Source organism: Cryptomeria japonica, chromosome 7 (genome assembly GCF_030272615.1).
Source record: "Cryptomeria japonica chromosome 7, Sugi_1.0, whole genome shotgun sequence".
NCBI lineage: Eukaryota > Viridiplantae > Streptophyta > Pinopsida > Cupressales > Cupressaceae > Cryptomeria > Cryptomeria japonica.
The window spans coordinates 497,664,926-497,689,727 of NC_081411.1; positions in this window are offsets into that span (position 1 = coordinate 497,664,926).

The window sequence follows — 24,802 nt, forward strand, 5'->3', positions numbered from 1 at the left end:
AGATTTTGATGGGCAATCATACATACATGGATGTGATTGGGAAAGGATCTATTGGCATTGGGGATAACTCCTTCAATGATGTGTTGTGTGTACCCCACTTGACAAATAATCTTCTTTCCATCTATCAAATCACACATGGGGCAACTAGGAATACTGTGGAGTTCACACCTAATTTAGTTATCATTAGAGACTTGGAGAGTAGAGCAATCATTGCGACTAGGGTGGTTGATCATTCATCTCAGTTGTACTCTTTTTCAGATTTTGGTCCTATTGGTGAGGTTGATTCTTCCTATGTTGATGATTCAGATTTTGAGGAGAACTTTGGGCATTTGAACTTGGGGATTCTCACATGTGACCCCATTCTTAAGCCTTGCTTTTCATCTCCTTCTATTGATATCACACCACCTATTGCACCTGATGATGCAACTAGTGCGACACTTTTGCCTTCTTATGATTCAGTGCAGCAGGATATTTCATGTCTTCCAGCTTCAGTTGATTGGGTTGTCTACTTGACAAACATTGCAGGTTTGTTTGTGGCCTCCTACATTGCAGATTTGGGAGACACCATTAATGACATTCATCTTCTCTTTGATGAATATGATCCTTGTTTGATTGTTGCGAGGGATCACTCTGACCCTCTTGTGCATTCTATACATGATCAATCTTTAGAGGTTGAGATGATTGTGGATGCTTTTGTACAAAACTTGGAGGAGGTCTCTTTATCTTTTGAGGAGACATATGAGTCTTTGGATATTGTTCTACATTCATCTCCACTAGATCTTGGAGTGCCTTTTTCAGCAGTGTGGCACAATTCACCACCTTTGGAGGGGGTACCTTTCAACATCGACATGGGGACACTTGAGCAGTTTTCAAAGATTCCTTTCATCATGAGTATTTTTGCTTCATCTTCCCTTCATGGCTGGGGAGACTTCATGGATACACCTTTGGTTTTGTTTCTTCCTAAGGGGAGGAATGTTGTTCGACGTTCATGGAGCAGTTTCTTCATTCATCTTTGAGCTTCTATCATTGGTGTAGATTCTAGATTGAGGGGGGGCTTCCTAGTCTCTCTTCTTCTTCTCTCATATGGGGGGGACTTTTTCCTCACATGGGGTTTTGTCCTTCACATACTTCTATGAGAGTTCTTTGTATCTAGTTTTCATCTCTCTTTTGGGGGAGGGTTTTTTCCCATTGGGTTTTTCTCTCTTTCCCCACTTTGTGAGAGATTTCCTTGCATTGGTTTTCATGCATTTGCATTTGTACTTGGGTACCTAACATGGCCTTGTAGCCAGGACCCATCTTGCATTGCTTAGCTGCATTGTAGAATTAAGTGCATTCCCCTATGTTGCACTTAAGGGGGGGCGTTGGTGTAAATAATTATTCATCTTGGATATTATTACACCTTACTTAAGTTTACTTAGGTACATGTATTTCATAGTAGTTTGGGTATGAGACACTTGGGTGTTTGTGCCACATTGGGATAGTGTGTGTAGGAGAATTTCCACATTTTGTGGACTTATCTTGTTGTTACATTCCACATTCAGTGGGTGATCCACCTCATGTGGAATATTATATTGTTTCTCCTACCTACCCTTGTTTCTTATTGAGCCACATGTCATGTTTGTGTGCTCACATATCCATATAGCCTTGCTTATATAAGCAGGCTCATATTCATTGTATGTAACAACGATTGATGATCCAGTTGATCAGTATTTTCATCTTGATAGAATATAGTTTATTTCTATCATATATTTTGTCTCTCTTATTTGTGATTTCCATTGCCTCTTGATCTTGGAAAAATCTCACATGGTATCAGAGCTCTTTTAAACTATGTATGGAAGCCAAAAAATGGGGTTCAAATGTGCAAGATATGGCCCTACAAGCACGAAATTGAAGGTTGAATTTGGAGGCTTGGTACAAAAAAATTGGTGAAGAATCTGACAAAGAAAGTATTATATTATGATCAGAAATGAAACCAACTTTTTGACGATATCTGGTTTGCCAAATTTTAATTTTGTATGATGAAGTTATGAGCAAAATACCAACTGCTTCTTTTTTAGGCTTGGAGGGCTAAAAATAAAGAAGGTTCGCTAGGTTTAGTCGGGCGTTGTTATTGGAAGGTCCACCAAATTTAAAGGCTTCTGATGATGTTAATTTTGACTAGGACAAGTATAGGTCTGGTATGTAGTCCTTTGTGACTTTTTCCTCTCTTTCACTTTTTATTTAATAATTTAAATCTCATTTTTAAAAAAAAATTGGAACCTCCTCTTGCAAAAGAAATTGAAAATTAAAAAACCAACAATGAATTTTTTTTACTAGACCATATTTTTTGGAAAGTCTTTTTGACATAGGTATTAATGCATGTGTAGGCAATACAACCATATGTTGGCAACAAAAATGAAGGAAAAATGAGAGGGGGGAGGGGGGGGGGTGGTGAATCAGTGTTCACTGGATCTACAAACTTATCCACAAAAACAGATCCAATAAACTACAACAACAATAGAGATAAGCAAATAGATAGCACAACACACAACACTAAGATTTTGATGTGGCAAACCCAGTTAAGGGAAAAAACACGGTGGGAACCTACCCACAATAAGATGATACTCTACAATAGTATGTCAAAATATTACAATGGGTAATGGAAATGCATTTAGTCACACTGCCTAGAGCTCATTTCTCAAGGGATATTCAACCGAAAGGCTACAATCCTAAGCGAAGTCTCACTAACTTACAACAAGATTCAGACTACAATCCAAAAGAAATGAACTGCAATAATAGCATCTCCAAATGCCTGATGACGGTTCTGGTTAAGTATAATTTGTCTTCTCTGCAATACCAATCTCTGCTCAATCACAATGTCGAAGGATGAATCACTTGATTGCACATACACCACTCTCTGAAAATGCAAACACAACCACGACACCTAATTTACATGACTATATCACCTATTTATACAATTCATCAACCTTGATTAGAAGGTCGGCTAAAGCCTCAACTCATAATTATAAAATTATATCACACAATAAGAAGATTGACCACCAGACCAATACAATGATATACATGACATAACATGGACCTAAATCAAATCTCCAAACACACAACACCACCAGAAATCACTCTAAGATCAACTGCAACACGCTACACCACTAGGAAAACCGCATAACATGAAGAACATCACCGGTTCAGCAAAATCACCAAAAACTCGTAAGATCAATGCGAATAATAAAAAAAAAAGGACACAATTAGAAAACACCAACAAGAACATTAGAATCATCAACAATGAGAACACCAATACCACTTATCAAATCTTCATCGATCAAGATCTGAAACTCAAGAAAACTCAAACAACAACAATTGTCATGAAGAAAGATAACTTACAGAGCACCAAATCACGAACTGTCTGAAATGAAGATACACAAGGCCATCCCAAATAATATCCCAAAATATCAGCTCAAGATCTGATCACATCGATATATACCAGAGGAAATACTGAACTCTACAAAGCACTGATCAAAAAAACAAACTTTAAAACCGGATCATATGATATGATAAATTATGCTTCCTGGATGACCAAAACCAATACAGAAGAATATAGTGATACAAGAAATACTCCATACACCAAACCATGATCCAATAAACCAATCAAAAATCAATGAAGTGAGAATATGTTGACATAAATGACAACAACATATCCTAGCAGCAACAATGTCGAACAACCTCCCCCTTTGGCATTGATGGAAACACATGAATGTGAAAAACAATCAATGCAAAGAAAGAAATTAACTCCAACAAATTCTCCCTAAGATCAAGCACATAAAATAGTTTTTCACATGCTTCTCTCCCCCTTTGACAACAATGCCAAAGATCTCAAAACATAAAACCAAAATCCCTCATAGATAAGAAAATCATGATTCTCTCCCCCTTAAACACATAACCAAACTACTCCACCAGAGGAGCAACGCCAACTCATCAATCTAGATAAAGAGATAAAACTATGAAGTCCACTAGATTGATGCAAATCAATGCATCTAGTTTTGATTAGGAGGGGTGGATACCCCTAACTTGTCTCTCAAATAGACAAATGTATCTGCAGGCAAAGCCTTAGTGAAAATATCAACAATTTGTTAAACAATTCAAATAGCCAGAAGACAACTGAGGAGGGGGGGTGAATTAGTTGTCTCATATTACCAAAACATTTTTCAATGAAAACTTTAATACCGGAACCCAAAACATCAATACCAGAATGCTTAAACCAAATACTAGAATAGCAGTTAAACCAATTAAGCATTAACAATAATCAAAAAAATAAATACCATCCACATGACACCAAGATTTATACGTGAAAAACCTGGTAAAAGGAAAAACCATGGTGGGAAGCCTACCCACCGTCAGATAATACTTATGCAGTAAGTATGTGAATTACAATTGAGGGGCTTGCACTTGTAGGAAGGCCAACCCCCTAGAATGCACTTCTCATCACAAAAGGAGTCTCACTAACTACATAGAAATCCAAACTACAATCTAGAAGAAAGAATGAACTGCAAAGATAGCATCTCCTATGCCTGGGTACAGTTCTGGTTAGGCTCAATATCGAAGGACTAAATCCTCTTACATAAACCCAAATTTGATCTCCAATGATCGACCAAATCTTTTGACTGAATGATATTACATTATTAGCACATCACATCCCTTGACCATAACCATGATTATCTACAGTGAGATCTTACAACATATATATACAAATCCTCGACCATAAAGAATCAAGTCAGCCGCTAGACAATAAAATAATTACATAATTACAAAACACATCGGCCTTAGACCAAACAAATAATATCCAATACATAAGACATCCCGAAAATGTATCAAGAAGTCCAATCCACATGTTACAATAAGTCGGTCCATAACCTGGATCAACCAAGACCCAATATAGGTCCACACGCTAAAGTAATGATCTCCATCCACCAAGTCTCGAACATGATCACCACCAGCATCCCGAAACCATACCAGAAGCTGCACCAACACCACTTATGCATATCATCAAAGATCTTCATCAAAAGCACTGCTGGTAAAACCCTCACCGGTACCAAAAGCCAAGATTCCAAGAAAACAAGATATCATCTGATCACGAGACCAAAACCAACTAACTAAATATGAATATGAGTATCATGAATAAGACATTTCCATAACCAAACCATACCAGAGCATACTGGATCATGTCGGATCCAAACCAACCATAGACTACTCAACCTATCGGGACCATAAGGGTGTTGGTAATGCATCCAAAACAACTAGTGTTGACATCAATGACAAAACATCAATGTAACACATAATCAATTCCTCCAAATGGCCAACAATCTCCCCCTTTGGCATTGATGGAAACACTAGATGTGAAAAACATCTAAGTACCAAGAAATGCCAAACAAGTCTCCCCTAGTGGAAGATAGCCAACAATCTCTCACTCAAAGATATAGAAATGAAGTTCTGAAACAAAGAACAAACTCCCCCTATGAATGATATCTCTTTAAAGCTCTGAAATACACATATCTCTCTTTCTAATGTATACAAATCCTTAAGTTTTTCTTTTTCACATCAATATCTCTCCCCCCTTTGACATCAATGCCAAAAATCTGATATAAATATCAAATCAAAAACATAAACCACTTAAACACAAAGCTAACCAATCCCCCTGAGCAGTAGCATCCCTGCATTAGTGCCAAAATGAATGGTATATCTGATAATACATACCAGACTGATGCCAAGCTACATCAATCAAGTCACTACCAGAGGGGCAAAAACTCCCAATCTGTCTCTCAGGTACTCAAATGATTCTTTAGGCAAAGGTTTAGTGAAAATATCTGCAATCTGCTATTTTGTGTTTACATAAACCAATTTGACTTCATTTTCTTCCACCTTCTCCTTCAAAAATTTATACTTGATAGATATATGCTTTGTCTTAGAGTGAAATACCAGATTCTTTGATATGTTAATAGCAACAAAGTTATCACAGTGAATAACTTCTGGTCCAATGCAATGAACTTTGATATCCTTCAACATTTACTTCATCCATAGAACCTATGTACAGATAGTAGTAGTAGCAACACAAAGTTATCACAGTGAATAACTACTGGTCCAATGCAATGCACTTTGATATCCTTCAACATTTACTTCATCCATAGAACCTATGTATAGTTAGTAGTAGTAGCAACATACTCAGCTTCAACAGTAGATAATGAAGTACATGATTATTTCTTTCTAATCCATGAAACCAACTTCTTTCCAAGAAAGAAAGCTCCACCGGAAGTACTTTTTTGATCATCAACATCTCTAGCCCAATTAGCATCTGTAGATGCACATAATGTAAAGTCATCATCCTTAGAGTACCACAAACCATATTCTAATGTACCTTGCAAGTATCTAAAATTCCTTTTCACCGAACTCTCATGATTTTCTCTAGGATCACATTGAAATCTAGATGCAATACAAATAACATTCATTATGTTAGGCCTAGTTTGAGTCAAATAAAGCAGACCTCCAATCATAGATTTTTATCTTTTAGGATTTACCAGTGTATAAACATCTTTTCTTGTCAATTTTTCACTTGTAATCATTGGAGTACTTACCAGTTTAGAATCTCCCATACGAAATTTCTTCAACAATTCCTTAGCATACTTAGTTTGACAGATGAAAATACCTTTGTCAGTCTAATTAATATGCAAACCTAAGAAAAATTTCATTTCCCCACTAATACACATCTCAAATTCTTTCTCCATGTTGTTAGAAAATTCTTTACACAACTTATCTTCACTTCCAAAAATGATGTCATCAACAAATACTTCAATAATCAGTGTATCATCATTAGTGACCTTATAATATAAATTACTATCAGCATTACCCTTAGTAAAACCAAGCTTTAAAAGATATTTATCGAACCTTGCATACCAAGCTCTAGGTCCCTGTTTCAATCCATATAAAGCTTTCCTTAACCTGCAAACCATGTTTGTATAATCTGATAGTGAAAACCCATCGGGTTGCTCAATATAAACTTCCTCATCAAGATCTCCATTAAAAAATGCACACTTAACATCCATCTGATAAACTTTGTAGTTCTTATGTGCAGCATAGGCAAGAAATAATCTTACAACTTCAATCCTAGCTACAGTTGCAAAAGTCTCACTATAATCAATTCCTTCCTTCTGAGAATATCATTTATAGACCAATCTAGTCTTATTTCTTATAACTTGACCATCCTCATTCAATTTATTCCTAAAAACCCATTTAGTTCCAATAACATTCTTATTTTTAGGCCAGGGAACTAAAGTCCATGTGTTATTCTTCTCAATCTGATCTAATTCTTCTTCCATATCTTTCAACCAATATTCATCTTTACATGCCTCAATTACTGATATCGGTTCAACTTGAGAAATTAAACATACCTCATTAGTTTTCAGTCTTCTTCTTGTCATTAAACTATTGTTCTTATCCCCAATGATCTGATCTTCTGAATGATTCAATCTCACATACCTAGGAGTCCTCTGACTCTCTATTCCTCTTCCCGATTCTTCAGTCACTGTAGAATTTTTTGATACTACTGAAGTAACTAGTTCAACACTTTGTTCTAGTAAAGGTGCTACTGGTTTAGATATAATCATTTCCATCACCAGTTCCTTCTCATAAACTCTGATTTGACCTCTATTCAGCTCATCCACCTTGACATTAGCACTCTCAACAATTCTCTGTAATCTTTTGTTATAACATCTATATGCTTTGCTTTCATTAGAATAACCAAGAAATATGCCTTCATCATATCTAGGATCAAATTTTCCAATGATATCATCTTTCCTGATATAACATTTACTACCAAATATTCTGAAATACTTAACTGTAGGTGTATTGCCAAACCATAATTCATAAGGTGTCTTACTGGTTTCTCCTTTGATATGTACTATATTGAATGTATAAACCGGTGTGCTCACTGCTTCTCTCCAGTAGATATGAGATAGAATAGCTTCCATCATCATTGTTCTAGTAGAATCCAAGATAGTTTTGTTCTTCCTTTCCACAACTCCATTCTGCTGAGGTGTCTGGGGAGCAAAAAATTATCTCCTTATACCATGCTTCTCACCAAAGTTCTGATTGAATGAAAAATAGTTTTTAAGGACCCGAAACCATTACAACATAGTTAAAATAAAAAGCTGAGAAAATAGAGTCCTCATACAAAGCAACTGGTCCAAAAAACCAGCGAACAGAAAAAACAGCTAATAAACAAAAAACAGCAAAGAACCCAAGGAGACACTACACAGTAATTTTCTTCAGCAGATCCTCTTCCTTAGTCACCAGCTTGTCATAGGTCGCCCCAACTGCTTTTAGCTCCTCTAGGTCCTTATTCACTTTCTTTTCCTTCCTCTTTCCACGGGTGCGAGTTTTGGGACCTTGGGCTTCCCCAGTTCCTTCTGCATCCAGGTCAATTTCCTGGGTTTCCTTTTCATCATCGAGCTTGCTGATGAGGGTATGGGTGTTGTTGGCTGAGATTTTCAGAATGCTAAGACTCTACTCCACAATGTTCTTGAGGCACTCCTCTATCTTGTCCACTTTGGCAACTGTATCCGAGAGAGTTTTTTCGTTAGTTTCCTCCAGGGTTTTTCTATCCTGTATCTCCTTTTCAATTTTCTCAAACCGGGGATTAAAGGCATCTCTGATGTCTTCCACTTTGGCAATTGTGTTCTTCAAATCTTCAATATAATTGGCCATAGTGTTCCCCTCTCCAATGTTAATGGTCTCCAAGATCATGACTCTGTTGCAGAGTTTTTTGTATTCATCCACAGTATTCTTATCCTCGCCATTCAATGGTTTTCATAAAACCTTTCAAGGCCTCGGGGTGAGGACCAGGAGAAGGAGTAACTTTACCAGGGGTTATTTGTTCATCTTTAGCAATATGGAGGGCAGAAATAGTGTCAGCAGCCCTGAGGGTCTCCTCCTTAGTCTCCATCTCCAGGCTTTGTTCAGCTTCCAGGGTTCTTGTTTTCTTGTCCTCTTCCGGTTCCTTGCCTGTGTCCTCCGGATCTTTGCCAATCTCCTCTGTTTTCTTTTGCTTCTTCCTGGGTTGGGCTTGGATTTTACTTTTTTCCTTCAGCACTCCCTTAGGGTTCTTCTTCTCCTCAGGGAAATCAGAGTCCTCTTCTTCCAAAGAAATACTAATCAAGGGTTTGCTTTGGGGTTTTTTACTCTTAGAAGAAGAGGGTCTTTATTTCCTCTGCTTGCTCCTCTCATACTCTGAGTCGTCAGAGCTTTCCTCATTTTTAGTCGAGGAATCATTATCTGAATCCTCCTCCTCTAAGAAATCAGAATCAGACATTTCTTCTTCTGAATCCACAGAGAGCTGCATTCGATTGATTTTACTGGCCTTTAGATGATCATAAATGAGGACCATAAGTCCCTACTGCATTGCAGTGTCACCCCGAGGATTTTCTTTATATGCTTTTAGGGATGCATTCATAGAACAGAGCAAGAAATAAGGGAAATTCACCTTATCGTTATGCCTAAAATGATTTAAGAGGACAAAGTGATATCCATATACTTTCGTAAACCTGCCATCTAGAGTTATATACTTCATTAAAATAAAGAGAATTTCCTGCTAGGGCTTTGCAAAAGCCCTAGGTGGGTAATAGGTTTTGCTCAACTTTACCAGTCTTTTCTTCTCTTTCTCTGTGATTGGGTACCTTTCAATGGCTTCCCTGCTGACCTTCCTGTCTCTATAGAAATTGTAGCCCTCCCTTTTGAGTCCCGTAGCTTTAGCTATTAACTCTTCATCAATTTCCACCAGTTGGTCGCCCATTTTAAGCTTTCCCTTCTTCCAATTTTTGTAGAAGAAGTTGGTTATCTTTCCATCACGGCCATGGAGTCTCTCAAGGAAGCTCGAAAGACCACCCTTCTGCAAAATTTCCCACACCTCTTCTTTCTATTTCCACTCCTTGCAACTTCCTGGCTCATATCTTCTCCTATTTCCGCCCATGGTATCGTTTCTCACAGTCAAGTTTAGGTTACAGAGTTGATGAAATAGAAAGCTTTTCGAAGCTAAAACAAAAGCCCAGAAAGAGTGCATAGCATTATTGATTTGACAAGTTATAATGCACATTTTGCTAACTTTGATGTTATAATGAGTAATTCCCTCATTATCGAAGTAACTCTAAGTGCTTACTTCAAGACATATCATAATTGCCTTGTCAATCAAGATTCTTTGGGGTACTTTGATATCTTTCATTTATTATGATTTGTCTTACATCTCTGGGAAGACTGCTCTCACCTGTCCACGTGGTTATTGTATCATTCTTCACCGCCACGTTTGCAGCCCAATTAGCAGAACAGTTGGCCTCCTGATATATATGGGATATGTGGCATTTTTTGAAGGTTCTAATGATGTCAATGGTAGAAAAAATTATATTGTGGATCGACCAAGAGGGCTGAGAGGTCCCATTGAGACACTTAATAATATTGTTGGAATCCCCTTCGATCCAGAGATGGGTACAGTTCCATTTTTTGGCTAGAATAATGCCTTGAAGGGTTGCCATAGCTTCCACTTTATGATTGGTTTGAATGCCAATAGGGACAGCAACCATACCTTTGCAAATGCCTCTATCATCTCTGAGAATAGCTCCACAGCCTGAAGGACCTGGATTTCCTTTGGCTGCTCCATCAAAATTGATTTTAAGCCAACCATGGGGAGGGGTTTGCCATTTAACTTCAAGCCTTTTATTGTGGCTGATATTATGACCATTAGTGATCTTCATATTCCAGGCTCTTAAGATATTTGACTCCAAAGAGTTGTTTGAGTAACAAGAGACCTCCATAGTTCCCATATTTTCCTGAATAGCCCTTTTAATTTTCTAAAAAATAATGTCTTGATTTAAGGACACATCCCTGAAAATTCGGTTGTTTCTTTCCTTCCAGAGACCCCACAGAATGTGAGGCAGAGAGAGCTGCCACATACACCTAAGAAAAGAGTTGGTCCAATGAATTTGCCAGGAAGAGAACAAATCTCTGATGTTACTAGGAAACACCCAAGCAAGACTAAAGCTTTTGAGGAAGCTTTCCCAAATAGAGGTTGAGAAAGAACAGTCGAGGGAAAGATGGTCCACTGACTCTTCCTCTTGAAAGCACAACACACACCTATTTGGAAGGGCAAAACCTCTGCATTTAAGGTTGTCAATAGTAAGGATCTTATTCTAGAGAATAGTCTAGAAGAACATATTGATTTTAGGAGTTAGCCCTTTTAACCAAGCTTTAGACCAGAAATGATTCATAGGAGGGGAGGGGGAGAGGATACAATACATCGAAGATATAGTAAAGGTACCTTTGGGGTTATATCTCCATATCAGGGAATCCTCTTCTTTATTCAGCCAGATAGTAGACAGTTGGGTTTTGAGCTTGGAGAGACTGGGATGAATACTATCAATGTTCTGCCAATTGTTCCCATCCCAATAATCTGCCACTAAGGTACCAAAAGAGCCAATACAAGAGGGGGCATGGGAAGCCCACTCATAGAAATCCATTAGGGGTTTGTCAAAAAGCCAGGGATCCTCCCAGAATCTCACTTTTCTACCATTTCCAAGTTTCCATGTCACACCTTTAGCAAACACCTCTTTACATTTAGAAACATGGTTCCAGATATGAGATCCATTTATACTAAGATCCGAATTAAGAAAAGAAGATAGAGAAGAGGATAGAAGAGAATACTTACTTCTCCAAATTTTGCACCATTCAGAATCGGAGTTAAACCATCTCCAAACTTGTTTTGACAAGAGAGCTTCATTTAAAGTGTGAATCCTCCTAAGCCCCAGACCACCTTTGCTTTTTGGCTTCCAGACCTGATCCCATGCCACTAAGGACATTCTTTTCTTTTCCTCCACACCAGACCATAGGAATCTTCTTTGAATTTTCTCAATAGCTTCAGCATACTTGACTGGAATTATGAATAAGCTAAGAGCATAAATGGGGATACTTTGAAGAGTAGCCTTAAGAAGAAGGAGCTTACCAGCTTGACTTAAGAGAGCCCCTTTCCAACCTGCAAGTTTTTTGTGAAATTTATCAACCAACGAACTCCAATAGGAGTCAGGAGGGGCAATCCCCATGGGGAGACCAAGGTAGGTAGCAGGAAGGTCAGCAATCTTACACTCCAGAATTTTGCTGATCCTTTGTTGTCTTCTCTCCAGAGTGTTAATGAAAAACACATCACTTTTGGCCCAGTTAATAAACTGCCCCATTCCAGAAGCATATTTACACAAGGTATTCTTCAGAATTTTAGCTTCTAAGATGCTTGAATCCCCCATAATTATTGTATCATCAACAAACTACTGGTGTGAACAAATAATGTCAGCAGAAGAAGGTTGGAGACCCTTAAAGGATCCTATCTGCACCAAATTTTCCATGGTCCGTCCAAAGCATTCTGCCATAATAATGAATAGGATGGGGGAGATGGGATCTCCTTGCCTAAGACCTCTCGAAGCTTGGAAAAAGGTTGAAGGAGAACCATTGACAAGAATAGCAAAGGACGCAGTAGTGGTAAGTTGGGATAAAAGATCCACAATTCTTGGGGCAAACCCAAAAGTAGTAAGGACTTTCTGTAGAAGAGACCAGTCCACCCTATCATAGGCTTTGGAGAGATCTAGCTTAAGGATGAGACCCTGCTTCTTCGCTTTAACAAGAGAGTGAATATTCTCATGAACAGTAATCATGGAATCGAGAATTTGTCTTCTAGGAACAAACCCATTCTGCTGGTGTTTAATAAAAGCCGGGAGAATAGACAAGAATCTAGAGGTCAGGACCTTAGATATGATCTTGTAAAAGGAATTGCAGAGGCTAATAGTTCTGAACTTGTCCAGAGAATCAGTATCTTGAATCTTGGGGATAAGAGCAATAAAAGTACCATTTATTTCCTTCAAGAGTTTTCTAGCCCCAAAGAATTCCTTGACCCCATTAGCAACATCAGTCTCGATAATGTCCCAGAACTCTTGAAAAAAGAGCATTGGGAAGCCATCAGGACTAGGAGCTTTGTTTCCATCAAAGGAGAAAACAGCTTAATTTCTAAGGTGGAAGGAATGGAAGAGAGAAAAACATTATTTTGGGCATCAATGAGATGAGGAATGTTCTGAAGAAAAGAAGACTGAGCTTCAGCATCCAGACTTTGATCCCTTGAAAGGAGGTCCGAGAAATACCTCTTAGCTTCATTCCTTATTTCATCTTCCTTGACCAACTCCCCACTATCCACAACTAACTTGTTCATCCTGTTGGCAGATTTATGTTTGATAGTTGACATATGGAAGAATCTTGTATTCCTGTCTCCTTCCTTGAGCCATTTGCATCTCGATCTCTGCTTCCAGAACATTTCCTCTTTAGTAATAATATCATGGTAATTCTTAAGAATCTCATTCTCCTCAGCAATAGAAATAGTACTAAAACCATCCTTCTGGATCTGGTCCTGTATCTCTTTTAGGTTTTCCTGAATTTTACTCTTAGCCTCAAATATATTCCCAAAGTTGTTCTTATTCCAGATTTGGATGTTGTCCTTCACACTTTTGAGCTTCTTAACCACTTTGAACATTGTCGTTCCCTCAACTTGGATACTCCGCCATTTTTTAATATACTTTTTAATATCAAGGTGGAGAGTCCACATTTTTTCAAATCTAAAGGGATAGTTTTTTCTTCTATTGATCAAATCAGCATTAAAAGTAATTGGAAAGTGATCGGAACCAACCCGAATATGTGCAGATAAAGAACAGAAATACTGACTGTACCAATCATCAGAAATAAGAGTTCGATCAAGGCGCACTTGAATAAGGTCATTACCATTTCTTCTATTTGTCCATGTGAAATTACAACCCAGTATCTCCAAATCATTAAGAGCTAGAGAATTAATAAAATCCATGAGAGCCATTCTACTTTCCAACTGAGGCAGGCTACCTCCAAATTTTTCCTCCTCTTTTAAAAGCGTATTGAAATCCCCCATAACCATCCAACTTAGATTTTTGAAACTTTCCCTAGCCTGTTTTATCCTTTTCCAAAAAGAGTTTCTAGCCTTTAAGGTATTAGGAGCATAAATGTTTGTGAGAACCCATGAAAAACCATCTTTAAGATTCTCAAATTTAATACAAGAAAAATTACCTTCCTGAATAATGACCTAGCCTTTAATAGTGTTAAGATTCTAGATGGTAGAAATGCCTCCAGAAGCACCCTCAGAACTTCCCCCACTAATTTTACCATTTTTGAAAAACTTCAAAGATTCAACTTTTTCTCTACTCATTTTGGTTTCTTGAATGAGAAAGATGTCAGGATTGCTATCTCTTATCATATTCCTAATAATATCATGTTTATGGGGATTGTTTAGACCCCTTAAATTCCAAGAGATTATCTTCATAGTTACTTACCAATTCCCAGCTCCTTGAGAGTTTTCTGAGTTCCATCTGCTATGTTCTTGCTGGCCTCCATGTCTCTAACTTTGTGATTAGATGGTCACCCTGGGGAAGAGGAGACGTATCCCACATCAACTTGAGCTATTCTACTAGATTTCCTAATCAAGGATATCGAGGGTGTTGCTACTTTCTTACTCCTGTGTTTAGGCTACTTCCATTCCGTTTCTGACACAGGAGCCACTTCCAGATTGGTTAGGATTTTGGAAATTTCATCTTCATTACCCCATTTAGGAGTTCTGGACTTAGTTGAAATAATATTTGTTGTTCTTGAATGCTGATCCGAATCCGAAAGACTCAATCCCAAAATTGCACACTTTTGGTCTTCTTGTATTTCAAAACTAGGTCTGGCTACAGAAGAGTCTGTCCTTTCAACTTGTGGATCTGGGATCTCACCTTCCTCCGGTTGATAGTCTCTAGCTTCTACTACCTGATTTTCATATGTGTCATCCACCACTTCATCTTTTGCTTTTGGAGGATCATTCTGATCGTTCAAATCCATTTTCTGCGTAATTTTTATGGGACTAGCTTTGGTTGTTTCATTCCTATCTGCCTCCTGAATAGTGGGACTGAGGATAGAGTTTGAGGCTTCCTTTTGTTCCGCCAAAGGAGAAAAGTGATTTGGATTTTTTTCCTTATTTTCTATGTTTTTAACTTGCCACACCCTTTTCTCTGGCATATTCTAGTTTTCAATCTGAGGTTTTAACTGATTAGGCTCCGCCTTTTGCTTTTTCGGACAATATTTTGCCCAATGACCTACCTTCTTACAATGGAAACAAGCAAAAGGAATAGTTTCATATTCTATATGTTGCTTCCAGGTTCCTAGTTTTGAAACTAGATCAATCTGTTCTGCCATATCTGCCTCAGGGGCTACTCCAACACAGAACCTTGCATGGGTTAATCTTCTTTTTGAAGTAGTGACTGGGTCAATAGAGAGAAGTTCACCAAAAGAACTTGCTATTCCAGAGAAGATGCTTTCTGCCCAATACTCGAGAGGCAATCCTGGGAGTTTTATCCATACTAGAACCTGTGCCAGAATAGAATCATTCATATTTAATTTCGGATGCCATTTTCTTAGAACCAGGGCTATCTTTCCCACCATCCAAGGACTCCCGCACAAGATCTTAACCTTATCTTCTTCACACGAAAAAGAGAAAGACAGAAGACCTTTGGGGAGAGCCGAGACCTCTAAATTTCCTTTTAGTGCCCATTTTTTATTAACAAAGGCCCTAACAACTTCAATATTTGGGCATGGGCCCATAAATTTCCCTACCAATGAGTTTGACATACTATTGATATTATGGTCCAGAACCTGGTTAGGGATGGAGATAGAAAACTTACCACTAGAAGGGTCAGAAATGTTCTTAACAGGAGGAAGGGAGGATTTACCAGTTGGTCTAGATCCAAAAAGGGAAGACCATTTTTTTCCCTCCCTCCCGTTATCCATGGAGTCTACAAGTGGCATAGGCCCCCCATTGGACCCTACCCCCAAATGTCCTGAAGAATCCGCTGTCACGACAAATAGAGTACCACCAGACTGTGAGTCAGCAACCAGAACTAGGAGGTCTGGGGGCTTGTCCTTATCGTCCATAGGACTAGCACCATTGATCTGGCCGCTCTCACCATTGGAACCAGGGTTCCCGTCTTGATGGAAATTTGAAAATTGAGCTCCCGCTCCTCCCTCTCCTCCCACTCCTCCTGCGTCTCCCATCTTTTTTTCCTTCTCACCAAAGTTATTAAACTCACTGGATGTGAATTCTCCACCATGATCTGCCCTCAAACATTTAATCTTCATTCCTATCTCAGTTTCCACATAAGCCTTAAAGATTTTAGACTTTTCAAATGCATCATATTTCTCCCTTAGAAAAGTGACCCACATCATTCTAGAATAATCATCAATGATTCACATGAAATATCTATCACCTTGAAAATTTTTAACTCTAGTAGGGCCCCAGAAATCAATATGAATAAGATTAATAACATCATTAGATTTATCTTGTATACTCTTAAAAGAGGTTTTGACCTATTTACCTATTTGACATTCTTTACATACCGGATTATAGGGCTTCATAATCTTAGGTATATCTCTAACTGCCTTAGCTGAATTGATCATTACAATGCAGTTGAAATTCACATGACACGACCTCTTATGCCATAGCCAATTCTCATCAATTTGTGCAATCCAACATGTCTTCTCACCCGAATTCAAATGAAATATATTACCTTTTGTCTATGTACTAGTTGCAATCTCCAAACTAGATCTGATAATGATTTTGCATTTTCCATCCTTGAACTGTAATTGAAATCTCTTATCTACCAATTGTCCTACAATCAAAAGATTATGCTTCAAACCTTCAACATAATAACATTATCAGTATTGTTCTTACCATCCAATGATATAGTTCATTTTCCATGTTTGATCATACATTCTTTGTCATCTCCAAATCTAACCAGATTGCCATCAAATTCTTGCAAAGATAGAAACTTCCCTTTATCTCCAGTCATATGATGTGAACAACCACTGTCAATTACCCATTCATCCTTGTCTTCAATTTTAGTAGCAAGTGCCTTCTCTTCAGGATCATTCTCTTCCAGTGTCAGAACATCTTCCTTGATATATAAGAACTCCCATTCCTTCTCATTATCAGAACCACCAGCAGAATCTTCTGCCAGTTCATCATCAGAATCAGTAATGTCAAGTCCTCTTCCGCTATGTAGCATGATTTGTCTTTTTTTTTCTTGTACTTATATTTGTTCTAATATTTAGGGTTAGGCTTAAATGATCTTCTAACTCTTTCTTCAAATCTTGAATTTCTTTTAGTACATCTAGATGCAAAATGACCAATCTTGTTACATGTAAAACATTTAAAAGGTGTTTTACTTTCATACTTACTTTTTGTTAGTCCTTTAGGTACTCTTCTAGTAAATCGTGCTTCAAGTTGCTCAAATTCTTCATCTTCTCTTTTCATATCATCCAATTCCTTTGCATATAAAGCTTTCCAATCTTTCTTACCGGTTGATGATGCAGATGCATGAAAAGCTAGTTTAGACTTCATAGCTCCAAAAGGTCCAAATTCTTCAAGCTCAAAAAAAGATAGTTTCCCAACCAAGGTATCCTGGTTAATAGTAGTGTTAGCCATAGTTCTCAGCTCATTAATATCAGTAGCCTTCATCTTATAAGCTGGTGGTAGGGCTCTTAAAATTTTAGAAAGAATTTCATCTTCACTTAGAGATCCACCACAACATTGACAATCTCATTTATCCTTTCCATGAATGCAGTAATCCTTTCATCTTCTTCCATCTTTAGATTCACATATCTCACCCAGTAACCATCATGTTAAGCAATCTTCACTATAGGGTCACCTTCATTAAGAGTTTCCAACTTGTCCCATATAGCCTTTCTAGATGATTTGTCAATCAATCCCATTATTTGCTGACCAGAAAGTGTGCACAAGAGGGCTTCTCTTGCTCTACAGTCATTCTGAAGCTCCTTATCCAAGTTTTCTAAAGGAGGATTTCTAGATGTCGGATTATGAGGTGTAACACCATTCTTTGTGATCTCACAAATCTCCTTGCCAAGACAGCTCAGATGAGTCTCCATCTAAATATTCCATACAGTGTAATTTGTTCCATCAAGCCTAGGACTATCTCTCTGAAAGATAGCTCCAGATGAACTAGATGAACTTGAACTATTAGTCACCATAGGATCTTCCTCAAGTAGTTGAGCTTTCTGCAGAGAGGACCAAAGCTCTGATACCAATTGTTAGATAGTTCAAATAACCAGAAGACAACTGAGAAGGGGGGTGAATTAGTTATCTCAGATTACCAGTTTTAATTAGCAATTAAACCTGTAATACTAGAACCCAAAACATTAATATCGGAATGCTTAAACCAAATACCAAAATAGAAGTTAAACCAATTAAGCATAAACAATAATCACAAAATAAATACCATCCACATAACACCAATATTTATACGTGAAAAAATTGGTAAAGGGAAAAACCACGGTGGGAAGCCTACCCATAGTCAGATAATACTTCTGTAGTAAGTATGTGAATTACCATTAAGGGGCCTACACTTTCTGGAAGGCCAACAACCTAGAGTGCACTTCTCATCACAAAATGAGTCACACTGACTACATAGAAATCCGGACTATAATCCGGAAGAAGGAATGAACTACAAAGATAACATCTCCTATGCCTGAGTACAGTTCCAGTTAGGCTAAATATTAGAGGACTAAATCCTCTTACATAAACCCAATTCAATCTCCAATGATCGACCAAATCCTCTGCTTGAATGATATTACATTATTTGCACATCACATCCCTTGACCATAACCATGATGATCTACAATGAGATCTTACAATATATACAAACCCTTGACCATAAACAATCAGGCTAGCCACTAGACAATAAAACAATTACATAATTACAAAACATGTCAGCCTTAGACTAAAAAAATAATATCCAACACATAAGACATCCTAGAAACGTATCAAGAAGTCCAATCCACATGTTATACTAAGCCGGTCCATAACATGGATCAATCGGGACCCAATATAGGTCCACGCGCTAAAGCAATGATCTCCATCTGCCAAGTCTCGAACATGATTACCATCAACATACTGAAACCATACCAGAAGCTGCACCAACACCAATTATGCATATCATCAAAGATGTTCATCAAAATCTATGTCGGTGAAGCCCTCGTTGGTACCACAAGCCAAGCTTCCAAGAAAAAAGGATAGCATCCAATCATGAGACCAAAACCAACTGACTGAATATGAACATGAGTATCATGAATAAGCCAATTCCATAACCAAACCATACTAGAGCATACCAGATCATGTCGGATCCAAACCAATTAGAAACTACTCAACCTACCGGGACCAGAAGGGTGCCGGTAAAGCATCCAAAATGGCTAGTGTTGACATCAATGACAAAACATCAATGCAACACATAATCAATTCCTCCAAATGGCTAGCACAATCTATTCCTTTATAGACACATATTCTAGCTTCATTTCCTCTTCAGTGGCTTTTTCTCTCAAGTAATGATATTTGATTGACACATGTTTAGTATTTGAATGTTGCATCATATTCTTTGACATATTAATAGCACTAGAATTATCACAATATATGATAGTAGGCTCATCATAGATAATTCTAATATCCTTCAACATTTGCTTCATCCAAACCACATGAGTGCATATACCAGCAACAACAATGTACTTAACTTCAGCAATAGATAAGGACATTGAATCTTGTTTCTTACTAGCCCATGAAACCAATTTCTTACCCAAAAACAAAGCACCACCGGAGGTACTCTTCCAATCATCAACATCACCAGCCCAATCAACATTATTGTAAGTACATAACATGAAATCATCATTCCTTCGATACCGAAAACCATAATCCATAGTTCCCTTCAAGTATCTGAACATTCTCTTCACAACATTGACATGACTCTCTTTCAGATCAACTTGATATCTAGAAACCATGCACACAACATGCATAGTATCAAGCCTAGTCTGAGTAAGATATAGTAGTCCACCAGCCATAGATCTTTACAAAATCTGATTATCTTTCGTAGAATCATCATTCTTAGATAATTTACAGCTAGTCACCATAGGAGTTCCAACTGGTTTGGAGTCATCTAATCCAAACTTCTTCAACAATTCCTTCACAAATTTAGTTTGAGATATAAAAATACCTTTTTCAGTCTATGAAATCTATAAAACTAAGAAAAATTTCATCTCACCTATCATAGACATCTCAAATTCTTTCTGCATATCACCGGGAAACTTCATGCTCAAGTTATCATCACCTCCAAAGATAATATCATCAACAAAGACTTCAACAATAAAAATGTTATCATTTTCAATCTTAAAGTACAAATTAATATCGGTAGACCCTTTATTAAGTCCTAGTTTCAGAAAACACTTATCTAATCTAGCATACCAGGCTCTAGGGGCTTATTTCAATCCATAAAGAGTTTTCTTCAATTTACATACCATGTCTCCATCATCTGATAATGAAAATCCATTAGGTCTCTCAATGTAGACTTCTTCCTCAAGGTCATCATTCAAGAAGGTAGATTTGACATCCATCTGATATACCTTGAAATCTTTATAATAAATATATGCAAGTAACAATCTAACAACTTCAAGTCTGGCTATCGGAGCAAAAGTCTCCTTATAATAAATTCCTTCTTTCCATGATTATGCTTTGTATACTAGTCTTGTTTTATTTCTGACAACTTCACCAGCTTCCTTCAATTGAATCCTGATTACCCATTAAGTACCAATAACATTCTTATCTTTAGGTCTGGGAACAAGCTCCCATGTGTTATTCTTCTCAATCTGATCTAACTCTTCTTCCATAGCTCTCATCCAATTTTCATCTTTACAAGCCTCAACAACATCTTTAGGTTCAACTTTAGAAATCAAACATACCTCTTTAGCAACTAGGCTTCTTCTTGTCATCACACCTTTATTTTTATTACCAATAATCTGATTTTCAGAATTATTCAATCTTACATACCTTAGAGTCTTCTGATTGTTCTGATTTTCAGGTTCCTGCACCTCTCCACTGGTAGCAGCAACATCTGGATTAACTGTCTCTACCAGATCATTCTGCTTTGATTCCTTAGTCTGAATAGGATTTAGAACAATGTGTTGACCATCATCATATCCAAAAGCTCTTATTTATTTTCCAAGGTTCTCATCCACCTTCACATTTGCACTTTCCACTATCTTTCTTAGTCTCTTATTGTAGAACCAGTAGGCTTTTCTCTTTGTATAATATCATAATAAAATTCCTTCATCACTTATTGCATCAAACTTTCTTATGTCCTCATCTCTCTTGATATAAAATTTGCTACCAAATACTTTGAAATATCTTACAATAGGAACATGACCAAAACATAGCTCATAAGGAGTTTTACCGGTATCACCTTTAATATGTGTTGGCATTTTATATATAGATTGCATTAATGATATGTTGTCATTGATGTCAATTCAACCGGTGAATGATATTCATGATATTACTGATGTAATTGTTGTTATTGCTATTGTCTTGTGACCGGTATGATAAACCTTGAGGAAGATATTGTAAACCGGTATATGGTAGCTTTTAAGTTGAACCGGTGTAAAGGGTTAAACCTTTCTATGCTATGTAACCGATAAACCCTACCAGTTGTTTTCTATTAAACCCTGATCGATCAAGTTTGTTGGTTTAAGATCTAATGTTGAGTCATAATGATGGAGACACATGTGATCATTGAATGAGGATTAGATTAGATTGATTTGGCACATTTGTTATCTTGGAAAGGAGCAAAGTGGATTGCATCTAATGCATAGTGCGTGATGAGTTACAAAATCTGATGAAGTGGTGATCATGGAGCGGTTGGAATTTTCTTGATTAATGTAAAGAGATTGTTATAATTTCTAATGGTCAAGATTGTACCGACTTGTTTGTAATCTCTATGATGAGAATTAGGTTTTTGTTGTGTTACCGACCTAGTTGATTTGTATTTAAGGTTGATGATATTATTTTGTTTAAGTGTTGGCAAAGTTGACAAGATTGGCAGAAACCAGTTGAGTGTGTGGTTGCCTAACCGGTGAATGGATCTGTAGTTTGAGTAAAGGCATATTGAAGCTTAAGAAGGATTTGATCAAGCAGATGTAGTGCTATTCAGACAGATCACAAAAACCTATTGTTTTCTAACAATTACAACATAAATGGAAATCCCCTAACCGGGTAAGCTCTAACAAGATTGGTTACTTTCTAAATCCTCTAACAAGGTAGTCCATTAGTTTGGATTCTCAAATCCTCCAGTGAGATTACTCCTAATAGGTTATTTTGCTTTTCATCAAGGCATATTTGTAAATCCCTTAACCAGGTGCTTCCTACCCAGAATTAGTTCTTAACAGAACTTATTGTAAAATCTTTAATAGGCTTGGCTCCTAACACGATGAACTTCAGAAGAGTTTAGATAGCTATCCTTGTGAGTCTCATCTCACCATGGTTTTTACCTATTTGGGTTTTCCACATATAAATATTTGTGTCAAGTGGTGAATGCTTTTGTGGTTATGATCTTATTTGTTGATTTGATTAACTACTTAACTATTCTGATAAGGCATGATATTTGGAAGCATTGAGAGATGAATATGTTCACATATGATTAAACATTTTTTATGTTTACAAGATTGAAGTTGTTTATTGTTAAGTTGTCATAATAGTAAAACCAGTTGATGTTGGTTGATGTTGGTAATCTTTGAGATATTATCTTGACCGAGTTATTTGTTGATAAGTTTATTTTTGAGTTTGGGAGTTTGTATCAGTTTTTCAGTATACTGATTCACCACCCCACCCTCTCAGTATTCTACCAGATACTTATTCTTTCATCATACCATCAATATGAACTTGGTTGAATGCATAAATAGTAGTGATAAATTGCTAATAGCTTCTCTCCAATAGATCAGAACATTCCCTTCAATCAACATGGTCCTTGCAGCATCTAAGACAATTTTGTTGTTCCTTTCAATAACTCAATTTTGCTGAGGAGTTCTAGGAGCAGATAATTGTCTTCTAATCCCATGCTTCTCACATAATGAATCAAATTCATCGAAACAAAATTCTCCACCTTTGTAAGATCTTAGACATTTCACCTTCAATCCAGACTGAGTCTCAACCTTTTCTTTGAATATCTTGAACTTGTCTAATGCTTCAGATTTTTCCTTCAAAAAGTCAACCCACATCATCCTGGAATAATTATCAATTAGCAACATAAAATATATCTCTCCCTACACACTTCTAACATTTGTAGGTCCACATAGGTCAATATGCACAAGATCTAGCAATCCATCAGATGTATAGTGTTTGCTCTTGAAAGAAATCCTTGTTTGCTTACCCAATTGACACTCCTTACATACCGGATTAGCAGGCTTAATAATCTTAGGAAGATCTCTAACAACTTGAATAGAACTGATCTTAGTCATAGAATCAAAATTAACATGACACATTCTCTTATGCCACAACCAACTTTTATCAATCTGAGCAATCAAGCAACTTTTCTCACTAGTATTCAAATGAAAAATATTACCTCCACTCTTAGTCCAAGATGCAATCTCTATACCAGAGGCATTGAGGATCTTGCATTTTCCATTCTTGAATATTAAATCATGACCTTTGTCAACCATCTATCCAACACTCAAAATATTATGCTTCAAACCTTCAACATACAAGACATCATCAATATTATTCTTACCATCAAAAGAAATAAAACCTCTACCATGGATCACAGAGGCTTTGTTATCTCCAAATCTCACTATTCCACCATCGTACCTTGATAACTCAATGATGAACCACTAGTACCAAACCAGTACTGAGAGGGGGGGGGGTGAATCAGTACAAACACAAATATCAGTCCAAAACCGGTTTGACAACCAATACTCCAAATGACTGATAAACAGGGATACCGGTAAAATAGAGTGCAACCGGTAACATCCAGTATAGCTCAATCAGTCATGAACCGGTCACTCAATAAGCTTTCCTCTTAGCTCAATACCACAATATCATTATATTCTCATGCATAAACAAGAAAACTTAACCATCAAATCTTCACAACAGTGAGTTCAATATGTTTTATAGACAGGCATAAAACATAGAACCTTCATGTGCTTAACAGATAAAACAAAGCATCACAAGACAAAAGCATTTCATATGACACACAATTTTTTTTCACGTGGAAACCCAACTGGGAAAAACCACGGTGGGGATGAATACCCACAAGCTACTTTTTGAACTCTTTGGAAGTCCACTCTGTTAGGAGCCTTATCCGGTTAAGGACATTACAATTGGTTCTGGTAGGAACCGATCCTGTTAGGGATCACCCGGTTAAGGGTTAAACCAGGTAGGGTCACCTTGTTAGAGGATTTCAAGAACTCAATAGCTGAAAGGATCTCCTAAGCTTCTCAGAACTCATTAGCCTTGAGTTACCTGGTTAAGGGATTTGAAACAAGCCGATTAAGACCACCCAATTTAAGGGATTTTGAATCAAGCCAGTTAAGGCTACCCTGTTAAGGGATTTTACAACTATTGAAGTGGTTAGAGATCAACAGGTATTACAATGATCTGTTAATAGCGCTTAATGCTAATGCAGATCCATTTAGGCTCCTCTTTTCCTTTTGCACATTCACTTTGCAGGTATCTCTTCTCTCCTTTGGTTTGGCAAGAATCACATATTACTCTCCTTGGATACACATTCACAACTTTTGCCAACAACCTCAGATAGAAACCCAACATCGACCTTATAGGAAATATACAGGTCGGTAGCAAAAA